The following is a 16,591-nucleotide window of genomic DNA, read 5'->3' as shown; positions in this document are numbered from 1 at the left end:
TGAACAATCACCTCCCATATCCAGAGAACCCTGAGAGCTACCATGAGGAGGGAGAAAACGCTGGTGAAAGCGCTCCATGAACCTGGCTGCCCCGTTGCAGTGCCTCGCTGACCACCAGCTGCAGCCGCGTGCTGGACAAGGCCATCTTACTCTTCACTGCAGCACTTCCAGGTAGGTGTTGCTATGCTCATTTTTCTTTCCTTTTTTTTAAGACAGAGTCTCACTCTGTCACCCAGGCTGGAGTGCAGTCATGGGTTCTTGGCTCACTGTCACCTCTGCCTCCCGGGTTCAAGCAATTCTCCTGCCTCAGCCTCCCTAGTACCTGGGACTACAGGCACTCCCCCTACACCTGGCTAATTTTTGTATTTTTAGTAGAGACGGGCTTTCACCATGTTGACCCGGTTGGTCTTGAACTCCTGACCTCAAGCTATCTGCCTGCCTCAGCTGCCAAAAGTGCTGGGATTACAAGTGTGAGCCACTGGGCCAGGCATATGCCCATTTTTCAAGGGAAGAAATTGAGGCTTGTACATTTAAAATGTCATGCCCAAGGTCATAGCTGGGAAGCAGACTCAAACTCAAATCCCTAATTTCCATGACGGCCCATGCCCAGTAAGACCCTGTTGCTGCTCTCGCGCCCCCTCAGGGTCAAGTCCCAGGTCCCTAGAGTAGGTCGCTGGGTCCACTAGACTTCCTGCCTCCAGCTCCCTGGGCTGGACTCCTGTCTCTCCCTCCTCTGGCCAGCTCTCATCAGGTTAGATGGGCCCCTCCTGTCTGCCCTCCATCCAGACCCCACTCACCAGCTGTGGGCGATGCCTGCTCCATTGCCACTCCTTCCAGATCTGGGGTCCAGTACACAACCCCAGCTGGCCCAGCGTGACTCTGTCCTGGAACTTTTCTGCAGCCTACTGAGATAACAAATTCTCTCTTGCAACTAGAGTTTCCAAGCCTTGACGTGTGAAGTCAGGAGCTGCTACCCCCAGGGAGAATTTGGACAGCCAGAGGAGGAGGAGCCAGCGGGAGCCAGCCCCGCTCCTGACATCGCTGCGGGAACACCTGGATGCACCCCCGATTTCCTTTTCCTGTCGTTCAAATGGACTTGAGTTCCTCCTGTTTTGGTGGAGAGAATCCCCGTCCTTCGGAGGCCCATTTCAAGAGCCCTCTCCTCCAAAAGCCTTTCCTTGTCCCCTCCAGTCCTTGCAGACCTCACATGTCCCAAGTCTTTGTTCTCTAATTCTTTCCCCAGTATTTCTTCTTTCTTCTCAAGATTCTAACTCCTCGAAGGCAGGGATTCTAGAGCAGCTGGCAGCATCAGACCCAACACACCAGTTTCTGGAGCCACTGGCCTGAGCTTCGTCCCCACACTGGTCCTCTCTGGCCCCTGGCTCATCAGAGGCGAGTGTGGAGAGCACCGGGTGGGGCTCAGGGCCCCGGGCTCAGTTTCTGTGCAGCGTAGCCATCGACAAGCAGCGGGCTCACGAGCGAGTCTCAAGCACCCTGGGTCTCCCTCGCCTCCTCTGGGAATAGGAATAAAAACACTTGCCCTGCCGGCCTTGCAGGTGGGGTACTGTGATGAACAACTGTCAACGGGCAACGGAAGTGGGTGCGCTCTGGAAAGCGTAGTCCGTCTAGGTCAGCCTGCCAGTTGGATTCCTGCCTTCCTAGCTTCTTTTCTGCCTCCATCTCCCTGCGCCCCCATCCTTGCTGCGTCCTGCCCTCTGATCAGCTAGACTGGAGATGGAGGCAGAGACAAGGCTGGGACCCATGGCAGCCACAGGGACATGCAGCTGCCAGTTAGTTCCTGACTGACACAGGGCCCCACCCCCAGACCCGGGCTCTGGCTGCGGGAAGGCTGGACAGCTGGGGGGAGGGTGCCCCCTATTGGGGTGGGAAGAGCCTGGGGCTGGTCGCCCAGACAGGACCAAAGGGGACAGGATGGGCAGGAAACTTGGTTGGTGGAATCCCAGAGACCACCCAGCCATCTCGTGGCACAAAGACCTTGGGACCAGAGAGGCTAGGGACCAGGCCTAAGGACACACAGTGGGCTGGGATCTGAATCCAGACCCCAATCTGTGCTCCCAAATGGCATGTGTTATCTCATTTAATCCTAGCAAGTCCACCACCAGAGGGGTTCATTGCCTCCCGCACTCACAGACAGAGGCTCATTAACATTCCAAAGTCAAGGCTAGATAATGGCAGAGGAAGGATTCGGGCTGCCTGTGTTGGAATCGTCTTTCTAGGACGCCGTGTTGCAGCTGGATGGTGAGCGTGGGGCTGGGAAGCAGCCCAGCGGGTGGCGGCTGTGTTCTCAGGGCCATACAACTAGGCACTTCGGCAACTGCAGCAGGCCAGGCCCCCCCGGGCACACCTGGGCCACGACGCATTGCTCTGCCCAGACCTGCACTTACTCTGTGCTGCCAGGCCCTATACAGGCCCTGGGACCAGGGTGGCCAGGCACAGTGGCTGGGCACAGCCTGCCCTTGAGGATAGTTCAAGGCCAGGTGGCCACAATCACTCAGCGTCTTCTTGCCTCAGAGGGCAGTGATGACTCCCAAGGGCAGCCATCTGTGGGCCTACTAGTTTCATGAACACCTACTATATGCTGTGACCGTGAGGGACCCTCTCCATTCTAGGGAGAAACGAAAGGTAGAAGGGCTTCAGGTCTGGTTCCATCACTGCCATCTCCTGCCCCTCCGCAGACTCACTCCTCAGAGAGTGACCCCAAGCTCCTGCAGGGGGCTAAGCAAATGCACCGTTTCTCCCTGTAGCCAGGTTCACGTCTGGGAGGTCATCTGAAGAGGCCCCATCCCATCCCAGGGCTCCAGCCCTCGGGGTCCTCAGAGTTCCCGTGTGGACCCAGCCAGGCAGGACTCCTGCCAGAGTTAGGTGCCAAGCCTGAGAACCCTGCAGCCCCAGCTTGAGGGACAGACAGGACACACAGCCAGCATCCTCCTGACCACCTCCACCCCGTGATGGGAGCAGGGCGGCCTGCGCCTGCCCATGGGCATGCACTCCCTCCACAGGCACGTACAGGAGGCCTGCTGGGGGCCAGGCACGGGTCATCGCATACAGCAGAGAGCCTCGCCAGGATTGCATGCTAGAGAAGGGCCGTCAACAGGAAAGGTGCAATAAGTAGATTACACAGTACAGTGGCAGGTGGTGTGTGCCTGACAGGAAGGGGCCAGGCCGCCTGGAGCGCTGGGCGGGGTGTGAGGGCAGCGCTGGCTGCGGTGTTCAGGGCAGATCCCTTTGGGGAGGTGGGATCTGAGCAAGGCGTGAAGGAGGCGGGCTGTGAGCTCTGCAGGCCTCTGTGTGCATCCGGGTGGCAGGAGGTGAAGTCAGGGGGCACTGTGGAGTTAGACTGAGGGAGCCTTGAAGCCCTGGCGGCTCATTTCCCGGGTCCCCTGACCAAGCATCTTACCTCTCCGCGCTCACTGAGAGGTACCACGCTGGTTGCTTGTGAGCAGTTAGCTCGTTTCATTATCTTAACAGTCCTTGAGGCGGCACCCATCATTAGCATCCCTATTTAAACTTCAGGGAGGAAACTGAGGCACAGGGGGCTTAGCACTTGGCACAGGGAAGGTAAGAGCCAAGATCTGGCGCAGAGCTCCGCTCTCAGCCACCACTGCTTAGGATCTGGTGTGTGTCTGCTGGCCCTCCCTGAGCTGCCCCCACCCCAGAGAACCAGGGGCACCCCCAGCCCAGCAGGCCTGTCGTGGGGGGTGGAGGAGCCCCACATCATTGCTCACACCCTAGAGCTGACCGCTGCCTTTCCCCCATTAATGCAGAGCCAGCTGGGCCTTCCAAAACCACAGGCCCAGATAAGAGCACAATTGGAACCTGTTTTGCTCACAGGCCAGCTCGGTGGCTGGGCCCTCTGGGTGGCGGGAAGTTGGCGGGGAGGCTGCTGGCAGCACCCTGGCCCCGCTATCAGTAGCCTGACCCCCCACTCCATTAGCCCCTTTGAAATTTACTCACCTTATCAGGGTGCGAGCTTTCCAGCTTTCGGAGGGAGGGCTGTTACGCCTTTGTGTCCAGCCGCTGCCTTCCGCCTCAGCCCGGAGGATACTAAGCGAACTACGAGAGGAGGCAGGGAGGGTAGTGGGGTGGAAGGGGTGGGGAGCTGTAGGAGAGGAGGCCCTCCAACCCCTAAGGGGGCCCTGTACTCACACACATGGACCTGGGCAGCCCCATCACTGCCAGGTGGGCACCTCCCAGGCACTCCTTCCCTCTTTCCTGATCACTGCACACTTACCCTAAGCCTGCAGCACCCCAGCTCTCATCCTTCTCTTAGCCAAGCGGTGAGCACAGCTTCCTCCCCCTCCTCACGCCCCTGTCCAGCTTCCTCAGAAACTCAGGCCTGATCCTGGCACCCCCCACCCCCCGACCCCTGTCACGCCCTCAGCAAATGTTTATTGAGCACCTACTACACTCCAGGCATGAGAGGCACGGCAGTGAACAGGACAGACCAATCTCGCTCTCCCATGGAGCTGACGTGCTACTGTTGGAACTGGGATAAATAAACACGAGTAAGTGTTGGGAGGTAAGAACTGCCGTGGTGGGGCCAGAATGAGGCAGGAAAGGAGCATGGGAAGTGTTGGGGCAATTTTAAGTGTGTTTCATGGGGCGTGGGAATGACGTTTGTTTTGTTTTGTTTGTTTTGTTTTTTTGAGACAGAGTCTTGCCCTGTTGCCCAGGCTGGAGTACCGTGGTGCCATCTCAATCTTGGTTCACCTCGGCCTCCGCCTCCCGGGTTCAAGCGATTCTCCTGCCTCGGGATCCCGAATAGCTGGGATTACAGGTGCCCACCACAACCAGCTAATTTTTTTGTATTTTTAGTAGAGATGGGGTTTTACCATATTAGCCAGGCTGGTCTCAAACTCCTGACCTCAAGCAATCCACCTGCCTCCCAGAGTGCTGGGATTACGGACGTGAGCCACTGTGCCCGGCCTTCAGGTGACATTTGAATCCAGACCCGAAGGAGTCTATCCCTCTCCCACTCCGGAGTTAGAATCACACACACAGGCAGGAGGAGCCAAGAGATGGAGATCCACCAGTCCAACAAGCTTCCTTTTTTTTAAGTGAGGCTCAGAGAGTGCAGTGAGCTTTCCGAGTCCAGACGGCATGATGGCAGCAGAGCCGAGCAGGAGTTAGAGCCCTGGACCTGGGTGGCCCACAGCCAGGACTCTTCCCCCTATTCCTGCTGCCCCCCAGGCTGGGGCAGTGCCAGGGCCCTGGGCAAGACAGTTCTGGCTATCTTGGGATGAGAGGTAGAGGAACTGAGCCTGGGGGTGCAAACGTCCACAGCCATTTGACTGCCGTTTGCAGCCTACTGGTGTGGCCAGGCCTTGTTTGGAGCTGCAGAGTGCACATGGATGGCTTCGTGACGCCGGAAGGCCTGCCTTCAGCCACCCAGCTCCCCCAGAGTCTCAGCAGCCCCTGCCTGGTGCCAGTGCTCTGTGTCCCTCACTTCTGCTCCACCAGTGGCCTGACTCCGAGGGCTCGTCCTTCCAGGAGCCCCTTTCTATGGCCCCTTCCTCCTGTCTCCCACCCCTCCCTCCTAGCATTCCCCTGGCCTCTTGTGAAGCGGGGAGTGGCCTGGAGGGGAGAAGGGAGCAGCCCTGGGCATGGTGGAGGCGGGGGTCATGGGCCAGGATGCATGGACACTCCCCGGGGGGCCTGGCTCCTGCTGGATGAGCTTTAAGGGGATGGATGAGAAGTGGGTGCTAAAGATAGCTCACTAGGGGGCTGCTGTGTGTGTTGTCACCTCTGGGCCCTGGGGAGGCTGCTGTGTCCAGAGGCCCTCAGGACAATGTTCCTATTGAGTTGGGGAAGCCCAAGGCAGTTAGGCGGTTGGGGAAAGAGCTCTGAGTCTGGAGGCTGAGTTCAAATCCCAGTTCTGCTGCATTCCTGCTGTGTGTCCTCGGGCAAGTCACCTCCCCTCTCAGCCTTAGTTTCCTTTCTTGGTGAAAGAGGATCAAGGATCTCTTCTTCAAAGGGATACTGTGAGGAGGGAATGAGGACAAGCGCAGCACCAGGCACGCAGCCGGGACTCTGTCAACAGTGTGCTCCCTCCTCTCAGGGACCTCCGTCTCACCCTCACCCAATTACTGCCAGAGTTTAGGGCCATGCAGACTGGCACTCAGCAGGGGCCAAGCACTTCAGAGGCTTTTTTTTTTTTTGAGACGACGTCTCGCCCAGGCTGGAGTGCAGTGGCGCAATCTTAGCTCGCTGCAACCTCCACCTCTTAGGTCCAAGCGATTCTCCGGCCTCAGCCTCCCAAGTAGCTGGGATTACAGGCACCCGCCACCATGCCAACTAATTTTTGTATTTTTAGTGGAGATGGGGTTTCACCATGTTGGTCAGGGTGGTCTTGAACTCCTGACCTCGTGATCTTCCCACCTTGGCCTCCCAAAGTGCTGGGATTACAGGCGTGAGCCACCTTGCCTGGCCTCAGAGGCTTTTTTTTAAGACCTCGGGTACACACTGGATTAACCATAACCCTTGGTTTATGACACACACTCCCCAGGGTCCACATGTGGCAACCTCTTAATTTTTAATAATATAATGAATACTGGAAACCCACTGGCAACTCAAGATCACGATTATTACCGGAAATGTCACATGTATCACAACTCACTTATTTTTCTCCACAGTCTTATAGTTTTGGGTCTACACTGTCCCCATTTTACAGAAGAGGAAATTGAGAGCTCAGGACATCTTCTCTGCTGGACGATGCTGAAATGCGCTGGGCACGCTCTTTTCAGCAACTCCTCCTGCTCTGGGCTCTAGGCAGACAGAACCCTGAGGGATGATGTCATCACATGATCTCCACTGCATCCTGCCATGTTCTGAAGCCCCTTTAAATTCCAGCCAACCCCTCCCCCCTGCAGGACACCACCTTCCACAGCCCTGACCCGTGGGGTGAGGGGGCCCCAGGAAGGAGCCTGCCTTGGCCTCTCCTGGCCCCTCTCGGCCCCACAGTGACCTCCCAACCCTGCTCAGTGACACAAGAGCTTGGTGCTCCTAACACTCTCATGTCTTCCTTCCAGGTGGTGCTCAAGAATTAATGAAAGTACTAAGTGAGGGCCAGGTGTGGTGGCTCACGCCTGCAATCCCAGCACTTTGGGAGGCGGAGGCGGAGGGATAGCTTGAGGCCAAGAGTTTGATACCAGCTTGGGCAACATTGTGAGACTCTCGTTGTTACATAAAATTAAAAAATAAATTAGCCGAATGTGGTGGCATGGGTCCCAGCTACTCTAGAGGCTGAGGTGGGAGGATCATTTGAGCCCAGGAGGTTGAGGCTGTAGTGAGCTATGATTATTACAGAGCAAGACCTTGTCTCAAAAAAGAAAGAAAGACAAAATGAAAGGAAGGAAGGGAGGGAGGGAGGGAGGGAGGGAAGGAAACGAATCAAATTAATGAACAAATGAGCCACACACAGTGGCTCACACATGTAATCCCAGCACTTTGGGAGGCCGAGGCGGGTGGGTCACTTGAGGTCAGGAGTTTGAGACCAGCCTGGCCAACATGGTGAAACCCCATCTCTACTAAAAATACAAAAATTAGCCGGGTATGGTGGTGCACGTCTGTAATCCCAGCAACTTGGGAGGCTGAGGTATGAAAATTGCTTGAACCCAGGAGGCGGAGGCTGCAGTGAGCCGAGATCACACCATTGCCCTCCAGCCTGGGTGACAGAGTGAGACCCTGTCTCAAATAATAAATAAACAAACAAACAAATGAATGAGGATGGTGAAAGTGAGATAGGGACATTAAAAGAAAAAAAATCACCACGTGGCTCTGAGCACTGGGGTGGGGAAGGAAGGAAGGTGGGGCTCAGTGTTGAAAGACGCCCCTCTGTCAGCCGCCCCTCTGTCAGCCGCCACACTCAGGGAGCATCTGTGCCCCTTTGGCTGTGTTGACCTGACCCACTGATCCTGCTGCCCTTGCCCTGTCCCTGGCCTGAGACTTGCCCCCGCTCCAGGGAAACTTCTCAGACAGAGCGACAGCCAGAGTTCCCTGGAACCATCCTAAGCCGAGACAGCTAAAGCTGCCCCACAGGGCCTGGGCTGGGCAGGACACTCCTGCGGGTCAGCAGCACCACACTATGAGGAAGTGCTCGGTGCCCTCGCCTGCTGCCAGGAATGGGGCAGGTTTGGGTCCACATGCAATGCCAGGGAAAGTAACTTCTTCCCCACATATGGGTTTTGACCTGCATGAGTGGGTGCTGGGCACTTCAGAATCTGCTTAAAAACTGGGCTGGATGCAGTGGCTCACACCTGTAATCCCAGCACTGTGGGAGGCCAAGGTGGGTGGATTACCTGAGGTCAGGAGATCGAGACCAGCCTAGCCAACACAGTGAAACTCTGTCTCTACTAAAAATACAAAAAATTAGCTGGGCATGGTGGCGGGAGCCTGTAATCCCAGCTACTCGGGAGGCTGAGGCAGGAGAATTGCTTGGATCTGGAAGGCAGAGGTTGCAGTGAGCTGAGATTGTGCCACTACACTCCAGCCTGGGCAACAAGAGCCAGACTCTGTCTCGAAAAAAGAAAAAAAAAGCTATGGAATTTCACACACACACACACACACACACACACACACACACACACTCCCAGGGGCTCACAGACCGCCCCCCCCCAGTTGAAGCCCTTTCACAGTCCCCATTCTGGATGGTGGGTAACGTGTGGGCAGGACTGTTGGACTCCTCCGGCTCACAGCACAATGGCATGCAGGAGGTGTTCACTATGTGCCTATTTCAACAGATCAACAGATACCGACTTGTTGGATGAAGGAAAGGACAGCTGGGAGGAACATGCGCTGGATCAAGTAAGAGTCAGGGGAAGGGAATGGAGGGCGAGGTGGGGGCTGCCCCTCTGCTAACCACCTCCCATGGCTCCCACTGCCCCGTTAGAAAGCACGAGGAGTCTGTGGGGCAGGAAGGCCCGTGTGATCCTGCCCCGTCACCCATTTGCTTCACTTTACAACCATGTGCATTGGTTCAGCCCTAGAGGCTGCCAGCAGCTCTCGCCACACATTGACTTATTCTAACATTTACTGAGACGTTCTAGGCACTGGGGATACAACCGTCAACAAAACAGGCTCTGCCGTCACAGGCTGACTGTGGCTCTTGCTTCCAGACTTTTCTGCACAACCTTGTACTCGTCTTCAGAATCCAGCGTGGGCATCACCTCTAAGAAGGCTTTCCCGATCCTGCCATACTTGGGACCCTGGGGTCATAGCACATATCTGGCTTTTTTTTTTTTTTTTTGAGATGGAGTCTCGCTCTGTCGCCCAGGCTGTAGGGCAGTGGTGCAATCTTGGCTCACCGCAGCCTCTACTTCTGGAGTTCAAGTGATTCTCCTGCCTCAGCCCCCCAAGTAGCTGGGATTACTGGCATGTGACACCATGCCCGGCTAATTTTGTATTTTTAGTTGAGATGGGGTTTCACCATGTTGGTCAGGCTGGTCTCAAACTGCTGACCTCAGATGATCCGTCTGCCTCAGCCTCCCAAAGTGCTGGGGTTAAGGCGTGAGCCACCGAGCCAGCCATATCTGGCATTATTAAGCAGTCCTCTTGTCTGATGGCCTCCTGGTCTGGGAGCCCACAGGGAGAGGGTTCTGTCTCACGTGCCTGGCATCCTTGGACCCCAGTGCAGTGCCTGGCAGATAGCTGTGCATGGACTGAAGGAAGGAACAGGATGGATGGACTTTGCTGGGGCTGGGGTACCAGTGGGGAAGCAGGAGGTGAGTGGGGCTGGGGCGCGGTGGGTCTGAAGATGTCCCTGAGGAGGGCAGAGGGTGTGGGGTAGATTCTCCTCCCGGTTCCCATGTGAGATCTGATTGCCCTGGGCAACAATGGCCACAAGCTTGTGGGAAGGAGGAGGATCGGGGAGGGGTGACAGAGAATAGGATTTGCTTCCTGGTGCGGGGTTTCTAATTGCTTCTACCCCACCCTGGGGTTCCAGTCAGGGGCACCACTCCCCCGAAGTGACTCAAGCCTTGTGGGGTGGGAGGGGTGAAGGGGAGGAGGGCAATGCAGACCACCGAGTCAGGCCCTTACCTCCCTGGGTGGTGACTCCTATCACTAGCTCCACAGGAGGGGCTGAGACACAACCCGCCCTGTGCAGACCCCAAGACAGGCTCAGAGAGTCAGGGGTCTGCCTGAAGTCACACAGCAGGGGCAGGGCTTGACTCACAGACTGATGTTTTCACTCCCGGGCAGCACCTGCCCAGCTCTACAGAGCCAGGGAGGGGGAGGGCTTCTCTGAGGGAGGGGGCAAGCCAGGCCTGCCTGTGAGGGCACCACCTCAGTTGGAGAGGAGCAGGGGCCTAGCCAAGCTGCCCAGCGTGAGGACAGAGGGTACTAGTGTGGCAGGAACAGGACAGAAGGCTGGTGGGAGGAAACCCATCACCTCTCCTCCCCGCACTGTCCCAGCCCTACAACCGACACTCCTGCCTCCCCCGCTCCTTCACCACCAGGGATGCCTCACTCCTTCAGCTGCCATCCTTAAGAAGGGGAAAGGAGGCAGGGAGAGGGAGGACGGTGAGTTCAGGGGGACCCTGTCCTTAGGCACATGGGAACTATGAAAGTAGGAGGGGTGTGACTCCCCTCCCCAGAACTGTAGACCTCAGAGCCCAGAGGAGCCTCAGGCTGAACCTGCGTAATGATTCATTTCACAGGGATGTGGTGGAGGCCCAGAGAGGAGTGAGGCTTGCTCAAGGTCACACAGCACTGTCTGTTGAGCCTACGGAGTGTTTTCTGTGTACAAGGCATTCCTCCACGTGATTCACACAGAATCCTCCCCACAACTCTATGAGGTAGGTGCACTACTATAATCCCTGTTCTACAGATGGGGACACTGAGGCACAGGGAGGTTAAGGAGGTTGCCTGAGGTAACACAGCTTGTGAGTGGGGCAGAGCTGTCTGGGAGCCCAGGCAGCCTGGCTCCGGAGCCTCGGGCACAATCCCAGGCTTTGTCGCCTCTAGCTGGAGTCACCAGGTAGGGCTTGGTCTCGCTGTGGCTTCTGCCTGCTGAGTGCCTGCAATTTGGTCCTTCATGATCTCGGTGTCTTTATTAATAATAAGTATAATAATATTACTATTTGAATTTATCAAGCCCTTTCTGCAGTACAGGCACTGTGGATTCACGCTTTCCTATATATTACTGAATTCTCATAATAGCCCTCTAGGGTAGGTATCACACCCCCATCTGCAGATGAGGAAACAGGCCCAGAGAGGTTCACCAACTTGCTTAGGGACACACAGCTAGTAAGAAACAGCCAGGATCTGAGGCCAGCCAGGCCATGACTCTGTCCTGCCTGTACAGGAGCCAACTTGGATGAGAGGTCCCAGGGTCAGTCAGTCCCAGGAGGTTGTTCTGTGCAGCCCCTTTCTCCACTTTTGGAAACCTTCCCCATCTGTGCCCTTCACTGCACCCAGGAGTCCTGCATGACCCCAAAGGCTACCGGCCCCACCCCCAGCTGGTGACCCTTGAACTCTTCTGCCCGCCTGACACGGCTTTTGCGTCATGTCAGAGAAGCTAGGATCCCCGCGCCCAGTCTGGGACGCAGTTGGCAGCAGCTGCAGGAAGCAGGACCCGCCCAGCTTCTCGGGTGTCACTCACGAACCTCCCAGGTGTCACTACCCGGTAGGTGAGGAAACCTCACACACCACACCACCCTCCTCACTCACCCCCTTGCTCCCTCACTCACACAGTCATTCATTAGTCCTTTTTTTTTTTTTTTTGAGCTGGGTCTCATTCAGCCACCCAGGCTGGACCACAGGGGTGCAATCATAGCTCACTGCAGCCTCCAACTCAAGTGATCACACAATCCCACCTCAGCCTCCCAAGTAGCTAGGACCATGGGTATGCACAGCCACACCTGGCTAGTTAAAAAAATAATTGTGTGTGTGTGTGTGTGTGTGTGTGTGTGTGCACGCAGATGGGGTCTTGCTATGTTGCCCAGGCTGGTCTTTAACATCTGCATCAGCCTCCAAGTAGCGGGGACAGCAGGTGTGAGCCACCATGACCTCGGAAGGTCATGGTCTAAGGAGCTGAGAACAACATCTGGCACCGGGCAAGTGTCAGGGAAACAGGGACAGGGACAGACAGGAAGAACTCCAGGAGCGGGAAGAGGGGCCATGGTGGGGGTCTGAGAGGCTGGGAGGAGACGCAGGCTGGGAGCCAAGCCTTGGAGAGGTGTGAGGACGGGGAAGGAAACGCATGTGCTGAGCGCTTCTCACCTGTGAGGCACATACATGAACGAGGCGGGGTGGACAGACAACTGTGACCTCAGGAGAGACCCTCCGTCTCCTCAGGCCTTGGTTTCCTCAGGCACAGAGACAACAACAGTACTGACTTCTGGGTCGAAGATCAACCTTGGCAGGAACACATGGACTGCAGAGAACACACGGTCAGTGCCGAGAGGGTTGGGGAGGCCTCGTATCGCCTGCTGAGTCCTCACAACGACCCATTTTAGAGACAGAAAAATGGAGGCAGGGCAGGGGCTACGCAGTAGCAGAGCTGACTGGCCTGCTTCACCAGGCGTCCTAGAGCATTTGGGGCCAGTGTGGGTGGGAAGCCTGGGGATCAGAGATGGAGGACCTGGAGGCCTCCCTCGGGAAGCCTCATGGTAGGTGGCCCGAGAGCCTGCACCTCAGAGGGGCCAAAACCCGGCTCTAGCAACTGTCTGTGCAGCCCCAAGTTCCTTTTCCTCTTGGGGGTCAGCCTGGTCTTCTAAAGGCCAAGAGGTCGTGTTAGGCAGTCTGTCCCTAGGTCCCTGGTCGGCGTCCCCCGCAACATGCACACAGGCGACCCCACTGTGGGAAAGCCCCGCCTTCCCCCACAGTCTCCTCTCCACCGCTGTCCCCAGCGCACTGGCACGTCAGGCAGGCTGGATAGCTCTGCACAGACGCTGTCTCGTTTCATTTGCACACGCCATTTCTCACTTACCGATGAGGAAACTGAGACCCAGAGAAGGCAAATGGACAGCCAAGGCCCCCGGAGGGCAGGTGAGTGGCCAGAATGAGAAGCCAAAGTCTCCATGCCCCGCCTCTCCCAGGGTAGGCGGTCCCCCAGCCTAGTGGAGGCCATGGCTGGCTTGTCCTTCAGCCCCCACAGCGGGAGGGAGGTTTCAGAACGGGGCGCCTCTCACCCTGCCAGTTGCCCACACACCCACCAGAGCTGCTCCACCTGGCTGGGATCTGGGGCCTCTCGTGCCGTCTTTCCCTGGGTCAGCCTTTTCTCACGACGGGCTGCGCGAGTGTGTCCTGAGTTGCAGCTGCTGTCTCCTCTGCACTGGTCCACGAGCGAGCTTTTCTGATCTCCTCCAGGGAGCATGAGCCCTGCCTCCTGGGAGGCCCCATTCTCTCTAGGTGAACGTCAACCTCGCATTGATCCCAGGTGGTGGGTGCTCCCCTACTTTACAGGTGAGGAAACTGAGGCAGAGGGGACATTTTGTTACCTCTTGGGTGGCACAGCACAAAAGCAGAGTAGAGAACCATGTGCCTGGCTCTCTCCCAACCCACACGAAACAAAGGGAAACAACAGCAGACAGTGAAATGTACAGGACAGATGGAGAAAAGCAGAACGCAAGGGGAGAAGAAAGCCCGAGTCCCTGTGACTGAGGTGTGGGCAGGGGGTGGTCAGGGCTGAGGCACAGGTCTCCTGGAACAGGCTTTTCATCCGCTCTGGGTCCCACTGCACAGGGCGCAGGCACTGTACCCAGCCCACCTCCAACCCCCTCACCAGCCCTGTTGTTCCCATTGCACAGATGGGAAAACTGAGGCCCAAGCTCCATCCTGCAGGGTCCTCAGAAAAGAAGGGTGAGAGGCAGCTGGCTGAGGGGACAAGTGAGTTCCTGGAGAGCCAAGAGGAGAGGACACCAGCCCTGCTGGCCTGGGACCTCAGCCCCCCAGGCTTCCTGCCCCTGCCCACCCCAGGAAGGATCAGCCATCCTCACTCACACAGTAGCGGGAGGCGGTGAGAGGACAGAAGGCCGCCCTTCAGCTGGGGCCTCCCAAAGCATCCTTTCAGCCCTCACAACCTGCCCAGGAAGGGGCTGCTGAGTTCCTATCCCCATTTCAGAGGGAAAAACTCAAGCTCAGAGAGACTGACTTGCCCAAGGTCATACAGCTGATTGAAAGTGGGTCAGTTTGCCTTCCCAGAAGAGGACCAGAGAACTGAAAGGAGAGAGAGGAAGGGGATGAGGAAGACAAAGGCAAGAGGGTGGCCAAGGTCTCAGGACCTCCCAGCTCCCTGCCCAGACTGGCTTTCCTCCCGCTTCCCAGAAAGGAGGAGCCTGCTCTCAACTGCTGCCCCTCACACCTGTCCCCTGGCACGAGGCGTCCTTCAAGGGGAGCGTGCTGCTGTGGTCTCCAGTGGGGTGTGGCCTGGGAGGGGCTGAGGAGGGGCTGTTTGTTCCCGGGTGGGCCAGGTTCAGGGATGGCTTTATGGTGCCATCTGGAAGATGAGGTCTGGGCGGGCCTCACTGGCACAGGGCCAGGGCAGGGAAGGGGGCATCGGGCACAGTGGGGAGCTTCCCCCCCCAGCTATTGTTTGGCCCCCAGAGGAGGGCGGGGGCCTCAGGTAAGCCTGAGTCCAGCATAGTCTGACAAAGACTCTGTGAAGCAGGAAGTAGCTCCATTTCATGGATGAGAACACTGAGGCCCAGCAGATCAGTAAACTGCCCAAGTTCATAGCTGGCCAGCAGCTGCGACTCAGGCTAGGAATAAATGACATTGGAGCCTAGGTCCTACCTACCTCTCAGCACTGCCAAGCACAGGTGCTGGGGGCAAAGGGCGGGTCTGGGGCAGAGGACCTAGCCCAGACACCCGGAAACCTGGAGCAGGGTCTCAACCTCCTTGGCACTCGGTTTCCTATACTGTAAAATGGGGACAATATACTACACCTTCTGGACAGATGAGAGAAAAGTTGAGATTATATTTGTGCACACGCTCAGAGGGATAGACAGTAGTCCCAGGGACGGATGTGAGCGTGTGAGGGGGGCTGGTGCTTTTTATCCTGGGGATGTATATGATACCCCCACAGTGCTCACTGCTGCCACAAAGCCCTTACCCAACATCCATGACCCGTGGCTGCAAGATCTAACCCCACCGCTCCCACACCCACAGTCCCCTTCCGGGGCGGGGCTGGGGGTTTGAGCAAGTTACCTCCCGTCACTAAGCCTCAGTCTTCTCAAGGGGCAGGTGGGGGTGAGCATTCTCTCTAGACTGTGTGAAGCTCCGGGGAGCCCCTCCTGAGAACACACATGCCATGTGCACGTGATAACAGCACCAACACCTCAGGAGTTCATTCCATCCTCCTAAAGCCCTCAGAGATACTGTGTCCAGAGACAAGGTCGGGAGCAGCAGAACTTGCAGGAGAGAATTCGGGGAGCCAGCCCATGTCCTTCATTTCTCAGCACCCTGGGCGGCTTTCTCCACCAAGAAGGCTGTTCAGAGTGCAGTGGCTGCGCCCTGGGGTTGAAAGGTCTGCTCCTCCCACATCACCAGTTTGGGTTTAGGGCTGATTTTCCTCCAAGCCCAGACAGCTGCCAGGAGGGCCTGTCCTGGGAATTGCATGGGGGGGCCCCTGCCTGCCTCCCCCATAGACCTTGGAGTTTACCACTTATCTGTACACCTGTGGCCCAGGCCACTAGGGAAAACGTGAAGGGAACCACAGTCCTGGACTCAGCAGCTCCTCTGAGCAATCCCGGTAGTGGGGCAGGACTCCCGCACACCCTGGGATCTCTCCTCCCTTCCCCAGGCTTGGGTTGAGCCCCAGGCTGAGGACCTCAGCCCCTGACATCTGGAGTGACCCATCTGCACTGTGATCCGAGGGGTCCTCCCCTGCCCCTTGAGGGTCTACAGCCCTGGGCTTCTGAGCCCTTTTCCTCAGGGCTACCTTCAGAGCACATTTCCCGAGTGCTGACTGTGCGCCTGGTGTCCCTAGCCACCTGCCTCATCTCTCCCACGCGACGCTGTTCATCTTGTTGGCAGTTAGAAGGGGCTGAAATGATCTTCAGGTTTGTGTCAATGTCAGCACCTTGGGGGCAGGGACTGGGCCTGGCTTGTTCACTGTTGTCTCCACTGTGAGCAGTGCTGCCCCTCAAATCAGCTTCCTAGAGAATCCACACCTGCTCCTGGTCCCTGCAGAGTAGGAGGGTGGGAGCGGAGGCAAGCCGCACCCCTCCCCTCCCCTCTGATGGATGCCATAGGTTGGTGTTCAATGTTCTCCACCCTCCTCCTTTCATTTGAGCAATCCTGGGGAGTTTCTGTTACTGGCAACCCCAGCAGGTTAGATAATGAGCTGCAGGCTCCTTACCTAGCTGGGGTGGGGTGAGGGTAAAGGGCCTTAGAGGTGGAGAAAACAGCTGTAGGTTTTTAGCTCTGGGATGAGGTTTTTAAGGCCAGAGATGGAAGAGTACAGGGCATGTGCTGGGAAGAGTGCGCGTTGCCTCCCCAGTATCTGTTTGAGAGGCCGATGTGGGCGGATCACTTGAGGTCAGGAGTTCGAGACCAGCCTGGCCAACATGGTGAAACCCCGTCTCTACTAAAAATACAAAAAGTAGCTGGGCATGGTGGTGCATGCCTG

The sequence above is a fragment of the Cebus imitator genome, unplaced genomic scaffold (genome assembly GCF_001604975.1).
Source record: "Cebus imitator isolate Cc_AM_T3 unplaced genomic scaffold, Cebus_imitator-1.0 Scaffold24, whole genome shotgun sequence".
Classification (NCBI taxonomy): domain Eukaryota; kingdom Metazoa; phylum Chordata; class Mammalia; order Primates; family Cebidae; genus Cebus; species Cebus imitator.
Note: the sequence above shows the minus strand (reverse complement) of the source record.